At 39.1% G+C, this 22,114-nt stretch overlaps 1 long non-coding RNA gene across 2 annotated transcripts; it reads right to left on the bottom strand.

The window, feature by feature from the left end:
- Window positions 1-6,746: 6,746 nt before the first annotated feature.
- LOC126069173 (uncharacterized) lies at window positions 6,747-21,827 on the bottom strand. 2 transcript variants are annotated; one of them, XR_007515861.1, is made up of 5 exons: window positions 21,741-21,827; window positions 12,450-12,566; window positions 11,434-11,563; window positions 7,785-7,878; window positions 6,747-7,699 (listed from the first exon to the last, which is right to left on the bottom strand). It is a non-coding gene; the product is annotated as an uncharacterized LOC126069173 (long non-coding RNA). The 2 variants fall into 2 exon arrangements; XR_007515862.1 differs by having other exon boundaries at window positions 11,438-11,563.
- Window positions 21,828-22,114: the final 287 nt, after the last annotated feature.

Here is a 22,114-nt window from a genome sequence, read left to right as displayed (position 1 = left end):
ATTAATGGTTTTAGTTCATTTTATATTTGCTTTAGTTTCCTTTCTCTTCATAGGCCTCAAACATTTTGGTTCCGCTGGGGTCTGTGTCCTGCAATTAATCTATGGATCAGACAATATATTGTGGTTTGAACTGAACTTTCCACCTCAGTAGCCCAGAGAAACTGTATTTCAATTTACATGTCTTTCTTAGCATTAATTTTCTCTCTAAAAGGGCTCCTGGCTGGCTTGCTGTACAATATCAAGGGACTTGTCCATACATAATCACAGAGGGTCACACATCTGAGTCTCAAGCCAAAAAATTCCCCTTTCTAATACAAAGTAACTAAAACAGGTAATGGTGCTCCTTAAGACATTAAAGACTCTCATTGTTAGCCACTGTTATTTAACCTGTCTGTTACCTTCTCAGGAAACACTGCTGGTGTAGTGGTTAAGTGCTACAGCTGCTAACCAAGAGGTCAGCAGTTCAAATCTGCCAGGCGCTCCTTGGAAACTCTATGGGGCAGTTCTACTCTGTCCTATAGGGTTGCTATGAGTTGGAATAGACTTGATGGCAGTGGGTTTTTTTTTGGGGGGGGGGGTTACCTTCTCAAAGACTCTTATTCATCCTGGTATCCCTAGAACTGTACATGACACAAAGTACTTAATAATTACTTAGTTATGACTGAGTGAGCAGCCCTGAGCTCTTGGCCAAGTGTAGCCTTGGGCAAGCAACTTCGCTTGTAAAAAATACAATTGAATTTTAAAAGTAGATACAGGAAAAGTGATATTTTCCAAAATTCCATACATGAAACTATTTTAATTTTGTATAAGATAGATTTTTTTTTCAAAATGTATTAACAGACCACCTTGGAAGTTTGCTGAAAATGTGACATCCTGGTCCCAACCACAGACTCAGAATTTCTAGGAATATGGCCCCAGAATCTGTAATATCCACAAACTCCTCAGGTGAGTCTGATGTACACCAAAATTTTATACACTGTATGATCTCAATTAAGTATAAGCCACAAAAATCTAGGAGAAAATATAGGAAAATGTTTATCTGAATTCAGTAGACAAAAAGCCAGAAAGCATATACAGGCAACCAAAAAAAAAATCAAAATCAAACTGTGCAGCATTTGTACACTGACAACTACAAAAACATTACTCAGAAAAATTAAGACAAATAAATGGAAAGATAAACTATGTTCATGGATCAGAAGACTCAACATTGTTAATATGGTAATTATCCCAAAATTTATCTATAAATTCACTGCCATCTGTATTAGTTTCCTAGAGTTACCGTAACAAATTACCACAAATGCAGTGACTTAGAACAAAAGAAATTTATTCTGTTAAAATTTTGGTGGCTAGAAATGCAAAATCAAGGTAATGCTAGGATCATGCTCCCTCTGGTGTTCCTTGGCTTGCAGCTGCATCACTCCAATCTTTGCCTCTGTCATCACGTGGCCTTCTTCACTGTGTGCCTGTGTGTTTCCTTATAAAGACACCAGTTATTGGGTTTAAAGCCTATCCTAATCGAGGATGAACTCATATAACTAATTACATCTGTAAAGATCCTATTTCCAAATAAAGTCACATTCTGAAGTTCTGGGTGGACATGAATTTTTGAGGGACAATATTCAACCCATTATTCCATTATGTTAAGTATAAACCATGAAAAACTAGGAGGAAATTTAGGGAAATGTAAATCTGAGTTCAGTAGACAGAAAGCATATACATACCCAAACCAAAAAAAAAAAAAACCAAACCCAGTGCCGTCGAGTTGATTCCAACTCATAGCGACCCTATAGAGCAGAGTAGAACTGCCCCATAGAGTTTCCAAGGAGCGCCTGGTGGATTTGAACTGCCGACCCTTTGGTTAGCAGCCGTAACCCCCCCCAAAAAAAATATGTGCAGGATTTTTATGTTGACAACTATAAAACATTGATGAGAGAAATTAAGACTTACTTAAATGGAGAGATACACTGTGTTCATGGATCAGATAACTCGATATTGTTAATATGGTAGTAATCCCAAAATTGATCTATAAATTCAATATCATTTCAATCAAATTCTTAGCAGGCTGGGGTTCTGAAAGTTATATGGAAAAGCAAAGGTCATACGATAGCCAAAATAATTTTGAAAAAGAAGAACAAAGTTGGAGGACTCACACCACTTAATTTCAAGACTAATTATAAACCCATTTCCGTTGAGTCAATTCTGACTCATAGGAATCCTATAAGACAGAGAAGAACTGCCCCATAAGGTTTCCAAGAAATAGCTGGTGGATTTAAACTGCCGACCTTTTGTTTAGCAGCTTAGCTCTTAACCACTGCATCACCAAGGCTCCAATTATAATGCTAGAGTAATCAAGACTGTACAGTACTGGCATAAGGATAGACATGTAGATCAGTGGAATAAAACAGACAGTCCAGAAATAGGCCTACACATATATGATCAATTCATTTTTTTTAAAGGCCCCAAAGTAATTCAATGGAGAAAGGATAGATTTTTCAACAAATGGTGTCGAAACCATCTGGAACAACTGAACATCCATATACAAAAACAGAAAAAGAAAAAATGTACCTTGACACTTACCTCACACCATATATAAGACATGAACTCAAAGTGGTTCACAGATCAAATTGTAAAACCTAAAACTATAAAATTTCTCTTAAAATAGGAAAAATTGTGAAATACTCTGCAGTTGCACAGTAAAGTATTATTGCTTGTTAATTTTGAAGTAGTCTAAAGACTTTTAGAATTATTTGTCTATTACTATCTACTTATAGTAAGTTTCAGAGATTTCAACTATTAAATACAAAAAGACAAATGCTAATGATAAAATATTTAAATAGAAACAATCAAACTTAAGATTGTTATAAAAATAGAAAAAAATCTTGAGTTAGGCAAAGATTTCTCAAAAGGATATAAAAAGCACTAACCATAAAAAAGTTATAATTGAACCACATCAATATTAAAATATTTTAAACTTTCTCTTTAAAAGTCACTCGTAAGAAAATGAAACAACAAGCTTCTGCCTGGAAGAAAATATTTGATAAAGTACCTGTCTTCAGGGTATAATAAAGAACTCTTGTTCTCATTAGGTGCCATCGAGTCAGTTCCTACTCTATAGTGACCTTATGTACAACAGAACAAAACAATGCCTGCTCTTGCAACCATCCTCACAATCGTTGCTTGCGTCATCCTCACAATTGTTGCTATGCTTGAGCCCATTGCTGCAGCCACTGTGTCAATCCATCTTGTTGAGGGTCTTCCTCTTTTTTGCTGACCCTCTACTTTACCAACCATTATGTCCTTCTCCGGGGACTGTTCCCTCCTGATAACATCTCCTAGTCCAGGGGAAGACTGAGGACAAGGACCTTCCTCCAGAGCTGATAGAGACAGAAAGCCTTCCTGTGGAGCTGACACCCTGTATTTGGACTTGTAGCCTACTAAACTGTGAGAGGATAAATTTGTCTTTGTTAAAGCCATCGATTTGTGGTATTTCTGTTGTAGCAGCAACTAGATGACTAGGATAGCAGCCAAGTACGTTAATGGTTTGCACCATCCAGGGACTAATACAAATGGTAACATGTATTTTCTTGGGGAAAGTTGATTACAGTGGACCACTAACCATGGAGAGGCAGTATTTTGACTTTAAGGGGAGACAGTTATGTACATTGAAAAAAAACACACACACAGTTTTAATGAGATATAATTCACATGCCATAAAATTCACCCTTTAAAGTGTACAATTCAGTGATAGTATATTCATAGAGTTGTACAAACATCACTACTATGTAATTTCAGAACATCCTTGTCACCCCAAAATGAACATCATACCCTTTAGAAGACTGCACATATTGCCCTCCACCCCAGCCCTCGCCCCCCAGTCCCTGGCAACAACTAATCTACTTTCTGTCTCAATTATTTCCCTATCCATGACATTTCATATAAATGGAGTCATAAAACATGTGGCCTTTTGTGACCGCTTTTTTCACTAAGCATGATATTTTCAAGCTTCATCCATGTTCTAGCATGTATCAGAATTTCATTCTTTTTTATGAATGAATAAAATCCATATTGTGTTGTTGACGTTGTTAGGTGCAGTTGAGTTAGTTTCAACTCATAGTGATCCTATGCACAACAGAACAAAACACTGCCCGGTCCTGCGACACATTCACAATCGTTGCCCATTGTTGTGGCAACCAAGTCAATACATCTCCTTGAGGGTCTTCCTCTTTTTCGCTGACCTTCTACTCTACCAAGTATGATGTCCTTCTTCAGGGACTGGTTCCTCCTGATAACATGTACAAAGTATGTGAGACAAAATCTCGCCATCTTTGCCTCTAAGAAACATTCTGGCTGTATTTCTTCCAAGACAGATTTCTTCGCTCTTTTGGCAGTCCATGGTATATTCAATATTTTTCACCAACACCATAATTCAAAGGAATTAATTCTTCAGTCTTCCTTATTCATAGCTCAGATTTCGCATGTGTATGAGGCGATTGAAAACACCATGACTTGGGTCAGGCACACCTTAGTCTTCAAGGTGACATCTTTGCTTTTTAACACTTTAAAGAAGTCTCTTGCAGCAAATTTGCCCAATGCAATGCACTGTTTGATCTCTTGACAGCTGCTTCCATGGGTGTTGATTGTGAATCCAAGTAAAATGAAATCCTTGACAACTGCAATATCTTCTCCATTTATTATGATGTTGCTTATTGGTCCAGTTGTGCAGATTTTTATTTTATATTGAGGTGTAATCCATACTGAAGGCTAGAGTCTTTGATCTTCATCAGTAAGTGCTTCAAGTCCTCTTCACTTTCAGAAAGCAAGGTACTGTCATCTACATATCGCAGTTTGTTAATGTCTTCCTCCAATCCTGATGCCTTGTTCTTCATACAGTCCAGCTTCTCAGATTATTTGCTCAGCATACAGAATGAATTAAGTATGGTGAAAGGGTACAACTGTGATGCACACCTTTCCTAACTGTAAAGCATGCAGTATCCCCTTGTTCTGTCCAAACGACTCCCTCTTGATCTATGTAAAGGTTCCGCATAAGCACGATTAAGTGTTCTGGAACTCCCATTCTTCAAAATATTATCCGTAATTTGTTATGATCCACACAGTCAAGCGCCTTTGCATAGTCAGTAAAACACAGGTAAACATCTTTCTGGTATTCTCTGCTTTCAGCCAAGGTCCATCTGACATCAGCAATTACATCCCTGGTTCCACGTCCTCTTCTGAATCTGGTTTGAATTTCTGGCAGTTCCCTGTTGATGTACTGCTGCAACTGCTTTTGAATGATGTTCAGCAAAATTTTCCTTGTGTGTTGGTAATTTCTGCATTCGGTTGGGTCACCTTTCTTTGGAATAGGAATAAATATGGATATCTTCCAGTCAGTTGGCCAGGTAGTGTTCTTCCGAATTTCTTGGCATAGATGAGTGAGCACTTCAAGTGCTGCATCCATGTGTTGAAACATCTCAATTGGTATTCTGTCAATTCCTGAAGACTGGTTTTTGCCATTCCCTTCAGTGCAGCTTGGATTTCTTCCTTCGGTACTGTTGGTTCTCGATCATATGCTACCTCCTGAAACAGCTAACATAGACCAATTCTTTTTGGTACAGTGAGTCTGTGTATACATACCTTCAATCTTCTTTTGATGCTTCCCGCATCATTCAGTACTTTGTCCATAGAATCCTTCACTATTGCAACCCCAGGTTTGAATTTTTTTTCAGTTCTTTCACCTTGAGAAATGCCAAGCATGTTTTCAAGACTGGCAGGTCAGACAACAAGCTGTGGCTCGTAGGCTATGTTGTTGTTAGGTGCCATCAAGTCAGTTCCGACTCATAGCGACCCTATATACAACAGAACAAAACACTGCCTGGTCCTGTGTCAATCTCACAATCATGGTTATGCTTGAGCCCATTGTTGCAGCCACTGTGTCAATCTATCTCATTGAGGGTCTTCCTCTTTTTCGCTGACCCTCTACTTGACCAAGCATGATATACTCCTCCAGGGACTGATCTCTCCTGATAACATGTCCAAAGAACTCAGTCTCACCATCCTTGCTTCTAAGGAGCATTCTGGCGGTACTTCTTCCAAGACAGATTTGTTCGTTCTTTTGGCAGTCCATGGTATATTCAATGTTCTTTGCTGACGCCACAATTCAAAGGCATCAATTCTTCTTCAGTCTTCCTTATTCATTGTCCAGCTTTCACAAGCATATGAGGCGACTGAAAACACCACTGGTTGGGTCAGGCGCACCTTAGTCTTCAAGATGACATCTTTGCTTTTTTAACACTTTAAAGAGACCTTTTTAAAGTAAAGTAGTGGCAGTAAACTTTAGGAAGAAAACTAACTACAAAATTAGCTAAGGAAGGAACAGGATTGTTAAGATTAAGCATCAAAAATCAGCCTTATTAATACACAGATACCTTTGTGTGTGGTAGTAAGGACGTTGAGGGCCATTGGGTTTTGAAGAACTATTTCTCTCATTATAGTTATTTCAGCATTTATTTCTTGGAGTCCATGGGCAGAATCATTTAATGTATTCTGAATGTATTTAGTCAGAATTTTGATATGTGCCATAACATCTTCTAATCCGTAGGATATTCTATAGCTAATATAATGTTATTAGTTATTTAAATAACTGATTTTTACATTAAAAGAGGGAAAAGGAAATAAAAATGGGTTCTTACATCTGGAAATTAGAATATTGAATATCAGTAATATTCTCATAAAAATTTTACAGTAAATTTTTTTTTTTTGGTTTAATGAGTCCCATTTTGGTTCATGCAATATCAGATCCGTAGAAGTCTGAAAATTCTAATAGTTTACATGTAAGAGTCCTAGAAATTTTGATTTAGTCCAATTATATTCATATTTCAAATACTATAGTTTTTCTTCATGAGTAATATAGTTCATTTTTGTTGAGATATTTTAGTCAAGCTGTGGTGCAATGAATTACGTAATATGGCCCTTCTAACCATAGTCTTTGTGACTTACACACAATGAACGAGTGGGACTGTGCAAATAAGGTGTATGGAACTTGTGATGGTTGGGGTTATGTGTTGGCTTGGCTAGGCCATGATATCCAGTATTGTGTGCCTATCCTTCATTTTGTGATCCGACGTAATTATCCTAATTATCCTCCATTTTATGTGATGTAAATCCTAACCTCCATATGTTAATGAGAGAGGATTAGTGTGGGGTCTATCTTGAATAACAGCCTTGCAGGAGGGCATGACTCAAGTCCCACCCTTACTCAAGTCGCCCCCTTCCCTGGAGTGTGGTCTGCATCCAATGTATATATGTGGATGCTCTGGCGGGGTTCTCTCTCTCTCTGCATCTGGATCCTGTATCTGGCTTGTTACTGTCTATTCTCTTGTGCTTAGGACTTGAACCAGCGGCCTGTCATCTGGCCTGCCAATTCTGGAATTTGCCATCTTCCACAGCCTCATGGGCCAGCAGCCTATGGTGCGACCCGACTCACCAGTTTCTGCAGTCTTTGGAGCTGGCAGCCTGTCATCTGGCCTGCCAACTTGGGTTCATTGACTCCTGCTGCCGCATGAGTCAGGAGAAGCCTACACCTGATCCGTGGATTTGGGAATTGCCAGCCTCCACAACTGCGTGAGCCATTTCCTTGATATGGTTCGTGAATTCTGGGAGACATTGCAGCAAATTACGGAACTCAAAGACAGGAAGGAGAGTCCTGAGGGGAAGAGGAGTGGTTGATGTTAGAGATGATGGAGTGGTACAGCAATCTGGAAAAGTTGGACATTTGGGACATCACTAACCTCCGCCTCGTTGGAACATAGCTTTGTGCTGGTCCTTATAAAAGAAATTATTCATTCACAAGCGTTTTTAGTGAATCAGCAAAGTAGAATTTTTCTGCAAATGACAGACATAAAGATAGCCATGGTTAACTTACAATAAACCCAAAACCAAACCCGTGGCTGTTGAGTCAATTCCAACTTACAGTAACCTTATAGGACAGAGTGGAGCTGCCCCATAGTTTCCAAGGAGTGGTGGATTTGAACTGCTCACCTTTTGATTAGCAGCCAGAGCTCTTAACCACTACACCACCAGGGTTTCCTAACTTATAATAGTAATTGTTAAAAGTGAAGGACCTGATGAGAATTATAAAATAACACAAAGCCAAATAAAGTTAATGATAAAAAAAAAAAAAAAACTTTAGGCCAAAAAAACAGAAAACAACAAAAAAACCTAATTATTTAAGATTAGTCTATCAAATTCAGTTCAAACTGAAATTCAATTTAGAAAAAAAACTTGAGACATAACTTAAAATAAGAGTCTTGAAACATAATTTATATAGTTGAGTTATATCAAAAACAAATTAAGATCGTTAGGTGTGTATATATTTGACTAGTAATAAAAGTTCCATGGGTAAATGATGTTAATTCCCCAGTTAAACTGTTAGACCAAGTTAGCAATTAAAAATTATGTAACACATTTCATACTCAAAACTCAGTGCCGTTGAGTCGATTCCGACTCATAGCAACCCTACAGGACAGAGTAGAACTGCCCCATAGAGTTTCCAAGGAGCACCTGGCGGATTTGAACTGCAGACCCTTTGGTTAGCAGCCGTAGCACTTAACCACTACGCCACCAGGGTTTCCACACATTTCATATAACATATTAATTAAATCTTTTTGTACTTATTTCCTTATAAAACAAGTATTTGTGACTTTTTATGAAATTCAAAAGTTGTTAGGAATTTGTCATAGGTTACTGAGAAATATATTTGTTTAATAGTTAGAAACCCAATTTCTTTGCTAGCTGATAAAAAACTTTCAGAAATTTTTATAAATTTAAAAAAATATTCTAGTTGTAGTAAACAAGAACTTTAACTATTTTAAATAAATTCCCTTACTTTTTTTTATCTTTGCCATAACCTTAAGTTGCTTATTTCTAGAAAAATAGAAGTTGGATTTTTTTTTAGAAAGTTAATGATATAAAGTTTTAATCTAGCTGAAGTTTTTTAAAGAGGTTTTGCTTTTAAAATTTTTGCTTTCAAGGTTGACATAAAAACTTTTGTTATTCACCCTTCAGCCAAAGGTTGAACAGGCCCATGGAACAAAACAAGACTGATGGGGTGCACCAGCCCTGGGACAGGGACTGGAAGGCAGGAAGGAACAGGAAAGCTGGTAATAGGGAACCCAGGGTTGAGAAGGGTTGTTGACATGTCACGGGGTTGTTAACCAACGTCATAGAACAATGTGTGTACTAACTGATGAGAAACAAGTTTGTTCTGTAAGCCTTCATCTAAAGTACAATAAAAAGAAGAAAAAAACTTTTGTTAGGCTACGATTCAAATTAATACTCTCATTAATTTAAGTTTTTTAATTTGTATAAACATTTATTATTAAACTAATTAGAATAATACTATTCTAGGTAAGAATTATTACCTTTTCTTTTACATGCTTTATAGGATCCTATGAAAAAGCTGTAACTTAAAGGGCTTTTTGTACCAATAAACAATTTATTCTTTTCGGTTCACTTTTGAAGTCTTTCACTTGTTACTAAAAGCTTATCTTATGGCTACTGGAGACAGAAACTCAAACACAACATGAGATAAAAATCACATAAATTTGTTAGTCTACAACAAATAAAAATTCCATAAATTCATTTGCCTATGGAGCTAATTCAAAATTTTTAGGCTTATAGCAATATCACACAAGATAAACATATCTGGAACTAGGTGAGGGTGACTTTTGAAAAAGTAGAACCAAGGTCTGCATGCAGCAAACAACTTCTTCTATAACTTAATTCAGGGTTTATTTAAGGTCTGTCTGTTTATGAGCATCCAGTAAGTTTAAAAAATTTTCTTTTGACTTGTAGACTAATTTCATTTAGATCATTTATTTCTTCCTTTCCATGGTAGGCCAAAGAGTTTGGGTGATCCATGAAACTATTGTGAGGGACTATGGGAGCTTGGAGGATAGAAAGGTTTGTTTTTGATTACTGACCCTCCTTTTTAATTTAAGGCATTGTCTTTTAAAATGACATGGTTTCTTAAAAATAATAATAGGACAGAGTAGAACTGCCCCATAGAGTTTCCAAGGAGCGCCTGGTGGGTTAGAACTGCCGACCTTTTGGGTAGCAGCCATAGTACTTAACCACTATGCCACCGGGGTTCCCAATAATAGGTTTGTTTGGGACAAATAGTCCAGAAGATTATTGGGGAAATTTACAGGCTTGTTTTGTTTTCCTTGTCATTTTGTGTTCCAAGACTGTGGCTAATTTGAGAATAAGATTGGTAAATTTATGATGGGGGAAGTTTCCCAATCTGACTGGTGGTGGTGCTTGACCCATTCAGCTAATTTAGGGTTTCAAACCATTTGTAAATATAGAATTAATGGTTAATTTAATATCTTCGTTTGTAAGGTGGAAGCCAAAATGTCCAGTAAAGGCTCTGGCTAAGCAATCTTTAAAAATTCTTAATGTTCGTTAGTTTATAATAATCTTTGGCCCAATGCCCGGATTCCTCGTAATATTTATAACTATTGGCAAGGCAAAAAGTGGGTCAAGGTGGAGACTCATGTTTTTTAAGGTGTTACTAAACGTTTCCTAAAACAGGGAAGTTATATAGAAAAAGGAGGTTCAGACAGAGTAAGCAAGCGGCTACTAAAGGGGTAGAGGAAACAGCTGCAGAGTTCTGACAAGTTTAGACAGAGTAGCTTTTGATTCTGTTTAATTTAGGAATAGTATATTATTTTGATATTTTGTTTCAAAAAAATTTAAATTTTAAGGTACCAATTAAAATAGGTGTTAGGTAAGCAAATTGAGACAATTTAAAAGAACCCTAATGCAGTTTTATTGAAGGTTCAAGCTTGTTTGACATTTAGAACTTTTAGATTTAGTAAAATCTTAATGGAGAGTGCTGTGGGGTTTGAATAGTGTGAATGAAATGGAGAAAGATACAGAGAAACAGTAGCTGGCAAAAGAACTGAAAGAGTATGGGTAGAGCTCTGATTTTGCAGCTTCCTTTTTTTTTTTTGGAAACCCTGGCGGCGTAGTGGTTAAGTTGCTACAGCTGCTAACCAAAGGGTCGGCAGTTCGAATCTGCCAGGCGCTCCTTGGAAACTCTATGGGGCAGTTCTACTCTGTCCTATAGGGTTGCTATGAGTCGGGATCGACTCGACAGCGCTGGGTTTGGTTTTTGGTATTTTTTTGCAGCTTCTTATTTTGTTTAACCTTGAAACTGCCTTCTGCATGGAAGCCTTTAAAATACAAAACAGTGAACTGGCACATGCTACTGATTAAAATTTTAATGCATACTAAACGAACAACATTGGGAACATCTCCCCTTAGTAAAATTCTTAAGGTGTTAAAATGAAGACTGATTAAAAAAAAAAAGAATGAACGGAATTCTAGAAGAACTTGAATGTAGAAACGCAGAGTTTCACCTGAGATGTTACTCACCCACCTACTGTCCCTCGAGACCCATGGAGGTGGTTTTTGAGGTTTTCCAGGATAAAAAGGGAGCCCAGAAAGAAGGCCCTTGAGGGTGTTAAAACTTGCTTTAGAGACTGAAAGTCACGGGAAGAGATTTCTGTGTACGTAAGAAAATGAAAGTGATTAGCAGCCACCCTGGAGTTCAGATTCTTATAATTAAGCCCAGGTCTTTGTTTGTTTTGGTTTTTCTTTTTTTGGGAAACCAGACCTAGTCTCTGAAAACCTAGTATTAAGAATTCAACAAGATATGTGGATAGCAAACCAAAAGTAAAAAGAGGAAGCTGGCAAGTGAACAGAAAGAGAAGTGACACGCATCTGAGATTTTAATCTTCTTGAGAGGTAGTTTTACTGTCTTGCTGTTGTTCTTATGGAGGAATCTTCATTTTCTAATTTCCTTCATAGCCAGGTATTTTCTAAGTTGTTATGCCATTGGCTTAAAAAAGGAACAAGTAGCAGGACCATAATGCTTGCTCACAAATTCTGCGGAAGTCTCTAAGAGATATTCTCCGCTCTTGGATTTGTTATTGCCCATTCTCCTTTTAGACCATATGTGCACACCAAAACCAGACTGGAGCACTAACCTTGATTATTGCTTCATGATCAAATCCAAAAACACTTGAAATTATACTGCAACTAAAATCTCAAACTTTAAGGACACTTTTCTCTAACAGTGTCCTGGTAGAGGGAGCTCAAGGCTCACAAACAACCAAATGGAGCAGTACTTTTGGGTTTCTCGGGGTTATGATAAATCCAAATCACCCAGAGTTGTTTGAAAGTAGAATTACCTTCTGTGAGTACCCAGAGATTCAAGAAGTAGAATTACCTCCATACAGAATTCAAAACATTGAGAAAAGGGAAAACACATCCAGGCCAAATTAAGAATGAAAGTAATTTAACAATAAATGAAACTAAGCCAATAACAAAACTTGCTCAGACCTGAGACACAGCAAAGGCAGAGTCTCGAGGATCTGAGAGGTACTCACCCAGGCAGCCCTAAAAGGTCCATGTAAAAAGGAGAGTCCGATCAACTCAGCTGGATCCAGAGCCTGATTTCTTGACTCTCTGGGGGCTGCTGGAGGAAGTCGCCTTGGATCCTGCTTCTGACACCAAATGTTGTACAGAATGAAATACAGGTCCGTTTAAAAGTAAAGACAAAGAGTTTTATTATGGCAAAAGGGTGTTTTGCAAACTGGGAAAACAGAGTCAAAAAACTCTTGACAAAGTGCTCCTGGGGAGCTCTTCATTTATAGAGACTTACAAAGACAAGTAGAAGGGTACAGCTAAAATGTTTATGATTGGATGACATTTACAGAATTTAGACAGGGGTTAGGACAAGGTTATGGAAAAGTACAGGGTTTTGTAAGGACTCAGGCACAGGTTAGAAAAACATTTTGTAAGGGAGAGCAAGGTAGGCATTTTCTGAGAATTGGCTTAACCACTACAGTCACGTTTAACACCTGTACAAGCTCCTCTTAACATCAGTCATCTCTAATTATAACAAAATCACATTTTTTTTGTAAAGCTTACTTGCTTCTAGGTAGGTAAGAGGCTGCATTATATGACAGAAGCTGTCTTTAAAAACATAAAATGGGGTCACTTATTACAAGAAGGGATTTGGCCTAGACCCTAGCCAGATGTCCTGGTCACGTCAACAGCTTTAGCTTTTGGAATGCACTTCCTCGAATCCAATTAAAAAATGGGCAAAGGATATGAATAGACATTTTCCATACATGATATACAAATGAAAGATGCTTGAAAACATTAGTCATCAGGGAAACGCAAATCAAAACTGCAATGATAAGCTAAAAGTGGTATATCCGTACAATGGAGTATCATTTCGCTGTAAAAGGGCATGAAGAACTGATAGATGCTACAACATGGATGAACCTTGAAAACATCATACTAAGTGAAAGAAGCCAGTAGAAAAGACATATGATTCCATTTATATGAAATAGTTAGAATAGGCAAATTCATAGAGACAAAAAGTAGATTAGTGGTTGCCTATTTTTTTTTTTTTTTTATGGTTGAGCAGGATGGCAGGATAGGGTAGGAGACAGCTAAAGCATATGGTATTTCTTTCTCAGGTGATGAAAATGTTCTAAAATTGACTGTGGTGATAGTTGCAGATATCTGTGAATATACTAAACAACATTGAATTGAACACATTAAATGGGTGAATTGTATGATATTTAATTGCTTTTTTTTGTTTGTTTTAGAATGAAAGAGGGACCATCATTATAGATCCTCCAGACATTTAAAGGATAGTAGAGGAAAATTATAAACACTTCATGCCAATAAACTCAATAATGTGAATAAAATGGTCAAATTTCTTTTTTATTTTTATAATTTTTATTCTGCTTTAAGTGAAAGTTTACAAATCAAGTCAGTCTCTCACACAAAAACCTATATACGCCTTGTTACACACTCCCAATTACTCTCCCCCTAATAAGACAGCCTATTCTCTCCCTCCACTCTCTCTTTTCGTGTCCATTTCGCCAGCTTCTGACCCCCCCACCCTCTCATCTCCCCTCCAGGCAGGAGATGCCAACATAGTCTCAAGTGTCCACCTGATCCAAGAAGCTCACTCCTCACCAGCATCCCTCTCCAACCCATTGTCCAGTGCAATCCATGTCTGAAGAGTTGGCTTTGGGAATGGTTCCCGTCCTGGGCCAACAGAAGGTCTGGGGTACTTCTAGTCTCAGTCAGACCATTAAGTCTGGTCTTTTTATGAGAATTTGGGGTCTGCATCCCACTGCTCTCCTGCTCCCTCAGCGGTTCTCTGTTGTGTTCCCTGTCAGGGCAGTCATCAGTTGTGGCTAGGCACCATTTAGTTCTGCTGGTCTCAGGATGATGTAGTCTCTGGTTCATGTGTCAAATTTCTTTAAAGACACAAATTATCAAGTTCACTCAAAAAGAAATAGAAAACCTGAATAGAAGAGTGGTGTTTAACCACCAGGTCTCTGGAAGAAAATAAAAAAATCTTGATATGTGCATTTTTCATTTTCTGTGGTATAAATACTCCAACATGGTCAATTTCAAGCTACCAATATGACATCATTGAACATGGATTTGGGAATCTGCTCTCATTAGCCTGTATAAGCTGGTTCCAGCACACGTATATTAAAGAAAATTAATTTGCGATTAAAAACTTTCCAAGAAACTCCAGGCCAAGATGTGTTCCCTCGTGAATTCTATCACACATTTAAGGATGAAATAATATAAGGACGATCATCTAAGATACAACTATTGCTCTCTACTAATCTGGAGCAAAAAGAGAAAGAAGGAAACCAAAGACTCAAAGAAGAAACTAGCCTATAGGACAAACAGTCTACACAAACCAGAGCATCATTTACCCTGAGACCATAATTAGATTGTGCACTGCTCCCACTACCAACAGTTCTAATCAGGGGCACAATAGATGGACCCTGCTAGGATGGGATAAAAATGTGGAACAGAATCTCAAATTCCTTAAAAAAAAAAACAAACCTACTGAAATGGTTGAAATTGGACTTCCCGAGACCGAGGCTATTGCCCTGAAATACCATTCAAATCTTGAACCAAAACTGGCTAAAAAAGAAATGAGTATCACCTGTAAGTACTGTGATCCTTTACAAAATCACCTATATGAGACCAAATGGTCAACAATTACTTTAAAACAAAAACGATAATGTAAAGGAGCAGGGAAACTAGATTAATGGAAATGGAACAACCAGAACAGAAATAATGAGAATGTTCACGCATTGTGAAGAACGTAAACAATGTCACTGAGCAACTTGCGTAGAAATTGTTGAATGAGAATCTAAACTGCTGTGTAGACTTTCACCAAAAACACAATAAAATATTATCTTAAAAATATAAATAATAATAATATACAGATGAAATAATACCAATTTTACACAAACTTTTTCAGAAAGTAGAGGAAGAGGCCTCCTCTATATATAATGAGGTCAGAATTACGTTGATAACAAAACAAAAAACATTACAAGAAAACTCCACACCAACTGAACTCATGAACACAGATGCAAAAATTCTCAACAAAATTAGGAAATTAAATCCAGCAATATGTAATAAGTATAATAAATACACTATGACCAAGTGAGGCTTATCCCAGGAATGCAAAGTTGATCAAACATTCAAAAATGAATATAATTCAACATATTAACAGAATAAAGGAAGAAAAATATGACCATCTCAATAGATGCAGAAAAGGCATTGGACAAAAGTCAACACCCACTTATGATAAAAAAAAAAACTCTCAGCAAACTAGGAATAGAAAGGAGATTACTCAACCTGAAAAAAAAGCATCTATGATAAAACTATAGCTGATATACTTAATAGTGAGAGACTAAAGCTTTCCTCCTATCATCAGAAACAACACAAGGATGGATGCTCTCACCACTGCTACTCAACAATGTACTGGAAATCCTAGTTAGTGCAGTAAGGCAAAAAAATAAAATAAAAGTTACACAGATGGGAAAGGACGAAGTGTAACTCTTTATTTGCAGGAAAATCATGAGCCTGTATGCTCTAAGAATCTACAAAGTTATTAGAACTAATATGTGAATTTAGTATGGTCTCAGGACAGTAGTTCAATATACAAAAGTGAATTATATTTAATACACTAGAAATAAACAACTAGAAAATGAATGTTCAAAATACTATTAGCAATGATATCAAAAAGCATGAAATACTCAGGGATAAACTTTATGAAGTATCTGAATAATTGTGCACTGAAAACTACAATACATTGCAAAGAGTAATGAAGGAAAAAAGACCTAAATAAATGGGAAGTATACTATGTTCATTTATCAGAAGAGTCATATTGTCAACTCTCTCCCAGATTGATCTATGTATTCAATGTAATTTCAATTAAGATCCCAGGAAGACTTTTGGTGGAAATTGACAGGCTAAACTCTAAAATTCATAAAGAACAATCTTGAGAAAGAACACTGGAGGACTGACGATACCTGACTTTGAGACTTCCTATAACCAAAAACAACAACAAACACTGCAACCCCATATATGTCACAGAGTAGAACTGCTGCTGCATAGGGTTTTCTTGGTTATAATCTTTACGGAAGCAGACCGCCAGGCCTTTCTTCAGCAGTGCTGCCAGATGGGTTTGAACTGCCAACCTTTTGGTTAGTAGCCGAGAGCAAACCATTTTCACCACCCAGGGACCTCATACCAAACCAGTTGCCATCTAGTTGATTCCGACTCATGGCAACCCCCTATGTATTAGAATAGAACTGTGCTCCACAGAGTTTTCGATGGCTGAATTTTTGGAAGTAGATCACCAGGTCTTTCTTCCAAGGCATCTCTGGGAGGACTCAAGGTGCTAGCTTTTCAGTTAGTAGCTGAGCGCTTAACTGTTTGTGCCACCCAGGGACTCCTGAGCCTTCCTACAATGCTGCAGTAATCAAGACATTGGCAAGAGGAGATAACACACAATGTGTGTCTGCTGTTTCTGTTGGCCCATTTGCGCATAGCATTTCCAATGCCTCGTGAGCACAGAACTCCACTGGCCCGTATGATGTGTGGCAGTTCAGCAAGACTCAAAGAAGGGTCAGCATGTTACTTCTACGACTGTGCAATGGGCAAGGAATGGGCACTGAAAGCCCAGAAAAGCCACCCTTGGTTCAAATCCAAAGTTACTTCCAACACAGAATCAATTTCTAATAAACACACATGACTACGAAACCCTATAGTATACCTTCTTACATGTGTTACTTCCCTGTATTTCCCAACCACTTCTGCTGAAAATAGTGACACAGACGGAAAAGGGATAGAGTAACCCATAGTTCTGCAATTTAAACCGGATTCAACTGTGTGATATGGCATCCACAAAATCTACTATACTCTTAGGATGCAGCAATAAATCTACAGTGTCTATTCTAGACTGAAAGGGCTAATAGTGCTCTACACTAGGCAAAATATTGTATTCTCAAAGCCATTTATAAATTCAGGAACATGCAAGGTGGTGAGTAACCTGGAAAAAATGTTACCAAGTCAGAAACAGCTAAAATAACTGGGAAGGTTAAACCTCAAAAAAATAAGTCTTGGTGAGAATATAACTGTTTAAGGATTATATGAGATAGTATACTGAAAGTGCTTAGCAAAATGCCTGGCATAAGTGCTCAATTAATGTGAGTAATAAAAGAGTGATGATTAGTAGTACTATTAGTTCTGTGTCATATTGTTATTATTATAGTTAATGCTAATAGAGTGTTTTCTACGTGCTGGGCACTGTTCCAGGTCCTTTACTATATGTCGTATTGTCTCATTTACTCCTCGGACCAATCCTATGAGGCAGGTACTATTATTGTCTTCGATTTTGTAGATGAGAAAACTGAGTCACAAAAAATAGATTTCCTAATATGTCTCACAGATGGAAAGGGTCAGAACCAGGACATAAACCCTGGCAGTTTCATATTATCAAGGATAAAAGGTACTTTTGTCATTTTAAACTTGTTCTTTACCATTCTAGAGGGCAGACTGGGACCAATGTATATAATCTACTTTGAGGCAGATTTCAGCTCAACGGAAGGGGAAAAATAAACAATAACTTTGATTAGAATTGCCTGAAATTTCAATGGGATGTTTTATAAGGTAGGTAGTTTTCCATCATAGGATGTAAGGAAAAAAAAGGATGGAAATGAATAAGTGAATAAAATGGGACTCCTCTTGGGAAGAAACCATAAAAGTGAGACTCCAACCCTTGCTGAAAGAATAAAGAAGGCATAGTGAAACTTGGATTTAAAGGCACACATCGCTGTAAAATTTAAGAAAGTTATGGAAAAGATATAAAGGTGTACTAATATCGGTCTAGCTGCCATCGCAATACAAAGTAAGATGTCAAAGAAATGCAACAAACGTTATTATAATGGGAAATTTCACATAAGAATTTGTTTGGAAACTTCCTGGACAATCTGGGTTTGAAAAATATAAAACCACCCCAGGATCCTCACAGAGAGGGGAAGAGAGGTAGTTTGCTCTCTGGAGGAAAAGACATCTGCATGAGAAAGTAGTACCCAGGCTGTTGTAAGTACTAGATGAGATGCAGACATGAGATCAAAGATCATAAAACACTATTAGATTAAAAAGTATATACTTGCAATGGCAGTTGCGTATGTTAGCATGATATTAATCCTGCTACTCAGTATGTTAGATCAAGAGGCAGTTGTTTGGACAGAACAAGGGGATACTGATTGGTTTCAAGTCAGGAAAGGTACACGTCAGGGTTGTATTCTTTCACCATACCTATTTAATCTATATGCTGAACAAAAAATACAAGAAGCTGGACTATATGAAAAACTGGGCATCAGGATTGGAAGAAGACTCATTAACAACCTGCCTTATGGAGATGACACAACCTTGCTTGCTGAAAGTGAAAAGGACTTGAAGCACTTACTAATGAAGATCAAAGACCACAGCCTTCAGTATGGATTACACCTCAACATAAAGAAAACGAAAATCCTCACAACTGGACCAATGAGCAACATCATGATCAACGGAGAAAAGATTGAAGTTGTCAAGGATTTCATTTTACTTGGATCCACAATCAACACCCATGGAAGCAGCAGTCAAGAAATCAAAAGACACATTGCACTGGGCAAATCTGCTGCAAAGGACCTCTTCAAAGTGTTGAAGAGCAAAGATGTCACCCTGAAGACTAAGGTGCTCCTGACCCAAGCCATGGTATTTTCAATCACATCATATGCATGTGAAACTGGACAATGAATAAGGAAGACAGAAGAAGAGTTGACGCCTTTGAACTGTGGTGTTGGCGAAGAATATTGAATATACCATGGACTGCCAAAAGAACGAACAAATCCGTCTTGGAAGAAATGTGGCCAGAATGCTCCTTAGAGGTAAGGATGGCGAGACTGCGTCTTACATACTTTGGACATGTTGTCAGGAGGGATGAGTCCCTGGAGAAGGACATCATGCTTGGCACAGTACAGGGTCAGCGGAAAAAAGGAAGACCCTCAACGAGGTGGACTCACACAGTGGCTGCAACAATGGGCTCAAGCATAACAATGATTGTAAGGATGGTGCGGGACTGGGCAGTGTTTCGTGAATCGACTCGACAGCACCAAACAACAACAACACTCAGTGTGTAGCATCCCTGGGTGGTGCAAACGGTTTACATGCTTGGCTACTAATCCAAAGGTTGGTAGTTTGAGTTCACCCAAAGGTGGCTCAGAAGAAAGGGCTGGAGATCTACTTTTAAAATATCAACCACTGAAAACCCTATGGAATACAGCTCCACTCTGACACACACAGGGCCACCATGAGTGGGAATCAACTCGACAGCAGCTGGTACTCAGTGTGTGGTCAACAGATTCATTATACAGTTTAATACTGAATGTCTTCTGGGCTGCATTTATATTTTGGGGTCCTAGGACTGCTGAACCCAACAGATATTTGCTGATTTAATTAATTAATATAATCTTTCTCAACCAGCAGTACCAAGAGTTGGCTGGTTAAGAATTGAGAGTCCCAGCAAAATTTGCCTTCAGTTATGAACAATAAAACTACTTCATAAGTTTTTTTTTTATAATAATGCTATGCTATCCACGAAGACTTCTCCCATTTCAGATTAATAAATGGGTTTTCTGGACTAGTACTTAGATGGACAAAAGTACATCTTGACTTATGAAAATTATTCAGTCTTTATAGACTTACATACTTTACAAACTTAATTCTTTCTAGGGTCTTTTTTTATCAGAGTATATTTTTAAACATAAAAAATTTAATTTGCTTCTTTATCTAAAATAAACTGGAGCTTCTATTTGTGATATAGGTCTGGGGGCTCAAAAAACCAAAATATAGATGTCAAGGAAATGTGAAAGATTGTTCCCATGAAAGTGGCAAGAAGATGTGAAAACATTTTGATAGCGCCTACATGGATGAGGCAGGCAGCCTCAGAGACCAGCCCTTCTCTGCTCTGGCTTATTCCCCTACACCAAGCAGAATATACTTTCTTCTGAAATTGTCCTTGACAAGGTAACTACAGGAAGGGCCATAGATGGCCTCGACCCACTTCTGGGTGGAGACTTAACATCCTAATGAAGGAAAATCAACCTCTCCTTCCATTCCAGGGGATCAAACCCTTGTCTAAAGAACATGCATAGTCATCTTCAAACTCTGAGCGCCTGTGTGAAGGTGGATCCTGGATATTCATGATGAATTTGCATTTCCTTGTCTGCTCTCTATAAAAGCCCACTTCCCCAAGCTGCCTGTGAACAGTCTTGGAAGCAGCAGCCCTGATTGCTCCTTTCTTTGTCCAATGAAATAAAGGTGTCTTTCTCCTCTCCCACCTCGGCCTCTTGTTTTATTGGCTGTAACAAATCACACTAAGCAGAGCCTGGGTTTTTCACCTGGCAACACAGATAAGATGTGGTTACGGATGTGGATGAAAACTGAGAAATGGGATATGATGATTAATGAAGGTGCAGCATCTAGACTGCAGGGGAAATAATTGGGCCTTGGCGGCTGAGAAAGGGAAGGTGGGGAAGAGAGGTATTATCAGAGAAAGTAGCAGACAGGAAGAGACAACAACCCCTAGGACTAGATGCTGATTGTCTCTGGTAACCAGGAAAACGCAAACATAAAGAGAGGGGTGAGTAACAACGCTTGGTGTGTTGCGGACCAGGGGTTATTGGCTGGCTGCTGCAGCATGGGCGCCAGTCAAAGTGGAAACTGGGGATCTGAGCTCGGCGGTGACGTGCGGTCCTCGCGTGACCGGGAACCTATGTCGGCCCAAGTCCCTCTTGTCCTGGTCCTTTATGCCTATCCGGACACCAATCTCCGGATTGCCTTTTGGTCCCGGGGGAAAGCAGAAGGAAGTAAGTTCCCTCGACCCCCTTAAATCAGCGTGAGTGTCGGTGCTGCCTAGTAACCCCTAGGATCCGGATGGTAGAGATTCCCGGCCTTTTCCCTAAGCCTCAGTCCCGCCCCCTCGCGCCCACATTTCGGTGCAGAAAATGGTCTCGCGGCAGAACGGGGAAGTGAGTAAGGCCCCGTGAAGGAGACACACTTGGAAATAGTTCCTAAGTATTTCTCTGCTCCCACTTTCCGCCTGGGGTGGGGGATAAAGAGTGAGAGCGTCGAGCGGCGGGGAGAGCAGCGGCACCGAGGCCACGGCTTGATCCGGGGATTGTGTGAGGGGAGGAGTCCCAGAAGGGGGGGACGCTGGCGTGGGGGGCGGAGTCGGCCCAGAAGAGGGGCGTGTCTGCTAGGTCGTCCCGCCTCCCCGCCCCCGCCCTTACCCCGTCTCGCGTCTTGGTCCGCAGGTCACAGCGGGGCGCCTCAAAGAGAAGACGACGAGGAGCAAGCCGCCAGGAGAGGTCCAGGTGGGAAAAGGGTGGGCAGCGGACTGGGCGGGGAGTACCAGAGATGGCGCTGAACCAAACGCCGTCTGCCGGCCCCGCCGCCCCGCCCCTATCACTGCGGCTGGCCGCGGCCTGTGGCAAAGCCTGCTGGGAAAATGGTGGGATTTCGGGAAGGAAGGAAGGAAGGGGCGACCCTGAGGGAAGGGAAGAGACGCGGCGGGCTCAGGAGAGCCCGGGAGGCTCTCGGTAAGCGTAGGTTTGGGGCCTGGGCCCCGAATCCCGAAAAGGCAGCTACTGGAACCCATTGCAGG

Source organism: Elephas maximus, chromosome X, assembly GCF_024166365.1.
Source record: "Elephas maximus indicus isolate mEleMax1 chromosome X, mEleMax1 primary haplotype, whole genome shotgun sequence".
Lineage (NCBI taxonomy): Eukaryota > Metazoa > Chordata > Mammalia > Proboscidea > Elephantidae > Elephas > Elephas maximus.
The sequence above is the reverse complement of the archived record's forward strand: the minus strand, read 5'-3'. Positions and strand labels throughout refer to the sequence as shown.